At 40.1% G+C, this 7,874-nt stretch overlaps 2 long non-coding RNA genes across 2 annotated transcripts; both read left to right on the top strand.

The window, feature by feature from the left end:
- LOC123678206 lies at positions 1-735 on the top strand. The gene is made up of 2 exons (XR_006747201.1): positions 1-505; positions 545-735. It is a non-coding gene; the product is annotated as an uncharacterized LOC123678206 (long non-coding RNA).
- Positions 736-7,240: 6,505 nt separating this feature from the next.
- On the top strand, positions 7,241-7,874 carry LOC123678208. The gene is made up of 2 exons (XR_006747202.1): positions 7,241-7,644; positions 7,684-7,874. It is a non-coding gene; the product is annotated as an uncharacterized LOC123678208 (long non-coding RNA).

The following is a 7,874-nucleotide window of genomic DNA, read 5'->3' as shown; positions in this document are numbered from 1 at the left end:
TTGAATTTTTGAAGTAACGATTTAGTGTACTGATAGTAAATCAGTTATTTGAATAGGAGTTAACGGCTTTATTATTAATTTTCTATCCGTTGATAGTTAGATTGAAATATATTGAATAAAGGTTGTTTGTTGCTTATTATATACTGTTGAAATTGTAAACAGTTTGCGGTGAGGTGCACTTCACTAACTGGCCATTTATTTTAACAACTATAATACTTGTGTATCCCTTCAGGATTTGTAACTGGAATTTATTATCACTTTATTCAACCTGCTATTTTATACCAGCCAGTTATTACAACCACTGTATTTGTATATTCCTTCTGGATCTGTGGTTTAGGTCAATCTTCTTGTTTACTTGGTTATTTGTCTTGTTTATTATCTGGTATATTTGGAGTTTGTTGAACTCCGTTTACGTTTAGTTTTGGTATTGAAGCTTTAGGTTTAGCCTAAGCCAAGTGTGGCTGATATAAATATCCTGTTTTCAGGATTAGTTTAGGCATTATAGGTTATAGGAAGCCCTTCTGGCATTTGTTGTTGATTATAGGTTGTAGGAAGCCCTTCGGGCATTTGTTGTTATAATTTATAGGAAGCCCTTCTGGCATTTATTTAGTGTTAGGTTAAGTTTTTGGGAAGCTCTTCTAGCTTTTGGGTAACTAAGAGATTTCTTTGTCATTATTTTTTTTTTTTATTATCAACCACTGCATTAATTTTAATTTTATTAAACGTTTGACTTGAGTGATTTGTTTTACTGCTACTCTGGTAGAGGAGTACGCAATTTATTCTTAAGACAGGCATATCTCTACCTGGCGCCCATTATTACCTTCCATCTAATTTTGAAGAACTCACTCCCATCTTCACTGAGTGTAGTCGCGAGCCGAATTTAGCCTTGTGACCGGCTTACTCAAGGTCGACACGTCACAAATTGGCGCCCAACGTGGGGCCTAAGAGTCTATTCTATCTGACTTGCAGTGGTTGATCGGTCTTGTCGTTATTATTGATATTTTTCGTATTCCGTTAGTTTTCAAAGCTACCTTGTTATAAATTCTTTCTGTAGTGTCGATTTCCGTTGTATTTATTGGCGCGGCCAATATTTTGCATATTTGAGGTTAGGTAAGATTGTGCTTTTGGTATTTTGTTAAGTATGGAGGGTCGAATGGACGTGAATCGTCTCGACAAAGATGAATTAGGTTATGAATTGGCTATTAGGGGTGTAGGTGACGTGAATACGGTTGTTGAGATGAGAAAGAGTCTTAGAGGTTATTTGAGGTTAGAAAAATCGGGAATTAAAACCAAGTATCCACCATATCCATATCGGTTCGAAGATGACTCAAAGGTAATAGAAAACTCGATTTCGTTGTTTCAAGGAGAATTATTAGACTTTTCGGGTGATGAGAAAAGTCCATCTTTTCTGAAGACGTCTACACGCTTGGTACATTTGTTTAAGCGAGCGGAAAGATCTCAAGCGCTCTCAGAAGATGAACAGGTTCTCCGGTCGGGATATTTAGCGAAAATAATTGAATTACAGGCGGAATTAGGATCGCGAGCTAGGAAATATCGGAAATTATCGCTGCAAACTCAGTCACCTCTGGAGTTGAGCATGCTGATGGATACAGCTGGTATATCTGATTCGGAATCTGAATCGGATGATGTCACGGTTAGTGATATAGTTCACCGGACCACTAATACCGCTTCGGCTCCTCAATGTAAGGTTCCTTCAGTATCCGTAGCCAAGTGGAATATTAATAAATTTAGTGGAGATAATTCTAAGTGCTCCTTGAGTTCTTTCCTTGAAAATGTTGAAGAATTATGTATTTCCCGAAATGTTACAGAGGAGCAGTTGTTCTTGTCTGCTAGTGATTTATTTGTGGGTAAAGCTCTTATCTGGTTCCGATCTGTCCGGTCTACCTTGTCAACGTGGTCTCAGTTAGTTGATGAATTGAGAAAACAGTTTCTTCCTCCCAATTACAACGAGAAACTTTTCGATGAGATTAAACGCCGAACACAAGGCCCTGATGAAAGCATCGGTTTGTATCTGGCAATGATGGACACTATGTTCAAACGTCTTACTGTACCAGTTAATGAGGATGCTCGACTGAGAATCCTTCTTCGCAATATCTCACCCTTTTACCAGAGTCAGTTAGGTTTGACTGGCATCACCTCGATTTCGCAACTGTTGGATATCGGAAGACAACTCGAGGCTCGCAAGGAATCCATCGAATCCTTTGTACCTCCTCCACGCAATAGGAGCTCTTTGATGGAACCTGATCTAGCATACGTATATGCAGAACAACCATCTGCCTCTTCTGTTGATGTAGGTGCCTCTTCTGCTGATGTTAGTACCTCTCCGGCTGGGGTAAGTGCAGTATTGACTTGCTGGAATTGTAAGCAACCTGGTCATGCTGCTAGGGATTGTAAGATGACCAAAAATAAGTACTGTTTCAAGTGTGGTCGTCCAGGTTCCACTGTTCGGACCTGTCCTAAGTGGAAGCCGTCGGAAAACTGAGGGGGAAGACCTCTAATGGCAGTATGTGTGCCTTCCCTCATTTCTCTGCCCGTGATCGTTTACCTTTACACCAGAAAGCTTTGTTAGATTATGTGTTGGCGCATGCGCAAAATGATGAACGCCCATATTTGTCGGTTTCTGTATTTGATGTTGATTTGTTAGGTCTTTTAGATTCAGGTGCTTCATGCACGATTATTGGAGGTCCTGGATGGACGATGTTGAAGAATTTGAATTTAAATATTAATGTCGATAATGTTGTTTCTTGTAGAGTCGCTAATGGACAAAGTTGTTCAAGTATCGGTTCGGTGGATTTACCGATTAAGCTTGAGAATAAGGTTAAGATGATTTCAGCCTTAGTAGTTCCTGAGTTGCCGCACTCTTTAATCCTAGGCATTGATTTTTGGAGGAAGTTTGGTGTCGTACCGGATCTTCGTTGTGGGAAATGGGTATTTCAACGTGATGCTGATGTCCCTGTGGATGCGATTGCATCAGAGGAACACCTTACCCCTGAGCAATCTAGGATTTTGAATGAGGTTGTGCAGGAGGCTTTTCAGAACATGGGTGATGAGTTAGGATGTACTAAACTGGTGGAACATGAGATTAAAACCTCGTGTCGTCCCATTAAGCAGAGGTATTATCCTGTGAGTCCGGTAATGCAAGGTCATATCGATGCAGAGTTGGACAACTTACTGGAGCAGGGCATTGTTGAACCTTCGACCAGCCCCTGGTCATCACCGATTCTTCTTGTTAAAAAGAAGGATGGCTCGTACCGATTCTGCGTTGATTACAGGAAATTGAATGCCGTCACAGAAAAAGATGCGTATCCTCTCCCCTATATAAATTCTACCTTGGATCGGCTCCGCAACGCCAAGTTCTTGTCCTCTATGGACATTAAGTCGGCTTATTTTCAAGTGCCCTTAGAAGCATCCTCTCGACCTTTAACTGCGTTCACAGTACCCAATAGAGGTCTGTTTCAATTCCTCCGTCTGCCTATGGGACTGTCTAATAGTCCGGCTACCTTCCAGCGTTTGGTTGACAGAGTTCTTGGTCCGGATTTGGAACCATATGTGTTTGTCTATTTAGACGACATAATTATCATTACTGATACCTTCGAAAAGCATGTAGAGGTATTGAAGGAAGTCTTTAAACGACTCAAATCGGCTAACTTAACGGTTTCAAAGAAGAAGTGCCATTTTTGTCGACCGGAACTCTTGTATTTAGGTTATGTAGTAGACTCTAAAGGTCTAAGAATGGATCCGGCGAAGGTTCAGGCTATTTTGAACATACCAGTCCCCACTTCTGTTTCGGAGGTTCGACGTATACTGGGTTTGGCTTCATGGTACCGGAGATTCGTACCAAACTTTGCGGATCTGACTGCTCCCTTAACGGAGCTACTCAAGAAAAATCGGTCCTTCAGATGGAGTTCCCAATGTGATGAGGCTTTGATTAAGTTGAAGGAATGTTTGATTAGTGCCCCTGTTTTGTCTTGCCCGGATTTTTCGAGATCCTTCACCATTCAGTGTGATGCTTCCGGTTATGGGATTGGTGCTGTCTTGACTCAGCAACAAGAGGATGGAGAAAAGGTGATATGCTATCTTTCCAGGTCTTTAACCCGGTTAGAGCGCAATTACACCACCACGGAACGTGAATGCCTTGCCGTTCTATGGGCGATTGAGAAGCTGCGACCGTATATTGAAGGGTCACATTTCTCGGTCATCACCGATCACGCTAGTTTGCTCTGGCTGGATCGACTGAATTCACCTTCTGGTAGATTAGCCCGGTGGGCTATCAGACTTCAACAGTATGATTATACCATTATCCATCGTAAAGGTAAAGATAACATCGTACCGGATACTTTATCTAGGTCGGTACCTATCATCGATACTGTTGATACTCCTCAGAGTCATTCCTCGGATCTGTGGTATGACAAACTTCTAGGAAAAGTGACTCATGCCCCTCACCGGTTCCCATCCTGGCAAATTATTCAGGGTAAGCTTTTCAAAAATGTAACACCTCGAATTCCCGAACTAGCCTCCGATTCTGATTACTGGAGAGAAGTTGTTCCTCGTCCTCAAAGAAAATCTCTAATTAGGCAGGTCCATGAGTCTTTACTGCATGTAGGAGTTTTCAAAACCTATAGTAAGTTGGCACAACGGTATTACTGGCCAAAGATGCGATATGACGTGGCTTCGTTTATTCGCTGCTGCAGAACCTGCCATGCCATCAAACCGAGCCAGGAGAAACCTTCTGGCCTCATGCTCTCCAAACAGGTCTCAATTTCTCGACCATTCGAGCTTCTGTCTGCGGATTTGGTTGGTCCTTTACCCCGGTCTCGCTCCGGTCACCAGTATATTTTCGTCGTCGCGGATTGTTTCAGCAAGTTTCCTCTTCTTTTTCCACTGCGTACGGCTACTGCATCAGCCATTGTAAAAATACTGGATACACATGTCTTTCCTGTCTTTGGGTGTCCCAATTCCATCATTGTCGATAATGGCGTACAGTTCCGGTCTAAAGAATTTGTTAAATTCTTACAATCTTATAATGTCACCATTCAGTATACCGCACTATACCATCCCCAAGCTAATCCGGTCGAAAGAATTAATAGGGTTATAAAAACCATGTTGAGGTCCTACCTGTCAGAAGATCAGAGAGGTTGGGATAAACAGTTAAACCAGGTTGGGTTAGCTATTCGTTCCTCAAAGCACGAAGTCACCGGTTACTCTCCAAGTTTTATTGTTTTTGGAAGGGAAGTTTCGTGTAAGGGTGAAAATACCTGCCCTGATCAGATCAGTTTCGACAGGTCTGCTTTGACTAAGGACCGGGAAAAAGCTTTCGAGAGAATATATGGTGACGTTAAGACTAAGTTAGCAAGAGCGTACGAGGCTAATAGTCGAACTTACAATTTTCGACGTCGGGATGTCCAATACACTGTTAACCAGTTGGTGTGGAGAAGAAATCAGGTGCTTTCGGACGCCGCTAAATATTTTACAGCTAAGCTGGCACCGAAATATGTTGGACCTTTCTTGATTTCCGCCCGGGTATCCCCTTGGACTTATGAACTGCAGAGTGAGGACGGTAAATACCAGGGAGTCTGGCATATAAAGGACTTAAAAGCTCATCCACCGGATCAACTGACTGATGAACACTTGTCGGACTAATTTTGGCCGTCTTGTTTTGCTTGGGTTAAAGGATGGTTAACCCTTGCCTTGAGCATAAATTTACTAGGGTGGTCACTACCCCCATCTAGTGGTTGACATAAGCTTAACATCTTTTGTATCGTCAGAACCACGATAGCAACATGCTATAATATCCATCTCCGTTTCAATTTGCTGAGATTGGACTTTTGAAGTTAATTGAAGTGTGACAATTCTGGTTTTGGTTTTGTCGGTATTGGAGTTTTTGCTGGTGTCGTTTTCTTTAGGATTCATTGAGGTATTGTCGTTATTTGGTTTACCGTATTAGGCTTTTTGAAGTTACTGGCAGAAAAAAATTTGACCCTTCTGGTAAAATTTTTTTTAAAGTAAGGGGGGATTTGTAACGGTTATATTTTACACCATTTGAGATTTCGGTTAGTACTACGCCCTCTAGAGGTTGATTGTTGATTCAACTCGGAATATTCCGTATTGTTATAAATCTGAATTTATTATGGAACAGTTATTTCCGGATAAGTGAGGTCGAATATCATTACCGTTGGGAAATAGTTTATAGTTTCTGGATTTCTTGTTTGTTTTCTTCTGTGTCGGAAGTTTTGTTTGACAACTGGTAGATTCTGTGGTTATGGATTGTAAAAATGGAGGTTATCGGCGATTTGAGATAGTTTTTTGAAAGAGAGTTTTTTTGGAAAGAAAGTTTGCCTGATTGAAGAATATATGATCTAGAATCATCCTTGTTAAAGGCGATTATTTCTTCAATTTAGGTAATTCCCTGTATGGTTTATGGTATTGTGAATATTTCTGGGGAATACGTTTTATACGTGATTATAAAATTTTCTTCCACAAGGCCCATCTCTTGTATTGAATTTACTCTGAAGATCTGAGAGGTATGATATAATTCCTATATCTTGTTTCATTATCTGAGAATTCTATTTTATTAGGATTCGCTTCCCGCCGATAAGTTCGAACACCTGTTGAACTTACACGAAGAATATCAAGAAGATCCTTTTCCCTCGAACAACAACTGAGAGGTATAAATTCCGTTTCATTTTGTGAACAATATCTTATAGTATTTTATTAGGGTCCTAGTGCCTGGTTCACTGTTTGGAATCCTAGTGCCTGGATATTTTTGGGAATCCTAGTGCCTGGATATTATTGAGAATCCTGGTGTCTGGTTGAATTTGAAGAGTCCTAGTGACTGATTACGTTCAGGAGTTCTGGAGTCTGGTGTATAGTACGGTTGGAGTTTATGGTACTTATTTTCTGGTAGATGGTAAATTTATGGTGCAGTTCTGGTGGATCGTATTTTCTGATAGATGGTACAGTTCGAGTACATAGTATATTGCTGGCATATGGTGTAGCTCGAGTAGATGGTACATTCTACGTATAGAGATCTCACCGTTAGATTTGCTGTCAACCTTCAATATTGATTTTGTATCAGGTAACCGGTGCTTGCACTGGCTTTAATGAGTATTGTACTGAGATTTAATTTTTGAAGTAACGATTTAGTGTACTGATAGTAAATCATTTATTTGAATAGGAGTTAACGGCTTTATTATTAATTTTCTATCCGTTGATAGTTAGATTGAAATATATTGAATAAAGGTTGTTTGTTGCTTATTATATACTGTTGAAATTGTAAACAGTTTGCGGTGAGGTGCACTTCACTAACTGGCCATTTATTTTAACAACTATAATACTTGTGTATCCCTTCAGGATTTGTAACTGGAATTTATTATCACTTTATTCAACCTGCTATTTTATACCAGCCAGTTATTACAACCACTGTATTTGTATATTCCTTCTGGATCTGTGGTTTAGGTCAATCTTCTTGTTTACTTGGTTATTTGTCTTGTTTATTATCTGGTATATTTGGAGTTTGTTGAACTCCGTTTACGTTTAGTTTTGGTATTGAAGCTTTAGGTTTAGCCTAAGCCAAGTGTGGCTGATATAAATATCCTGTTTTCAGGATTAGTTTAGGCATTATAGGTTATAGGAAGCCCTTCTGGCATTTGTTGTTGATTATAGGTTGTAGGAAGCCCTTCGGGCATTTGTTGTTATAATTTATAGGAAGCCCTTCTGGCATTTATTTAGTGTTAGGTTAAGTTTTTGGGAAGCTCTTCTAGCTTTTGGGTAACTAAGAGATTTCTTTGTCATTATTTTTTTTTTTTATTATCAACCACTGCATTAATTTTAATTTTATTAAACGTTTGACTTGA

This window comes from Harmonia axyridis, chromosome 4 (genome assembly GCF_914767665.1).
Source record: "Harmonia axyridis chromosome 4, icHarAxyr1.1, whole genome shotgun sequence".
NCBI lineage: Eukaryota > Metazoa > Arthropoda > Insecta > Coleoptera > Coccinellidae > Harmonia > Harmonia axyridis.
This window is presented reverse-complemented; position numbering and strand designations above follow the sequence as displayed.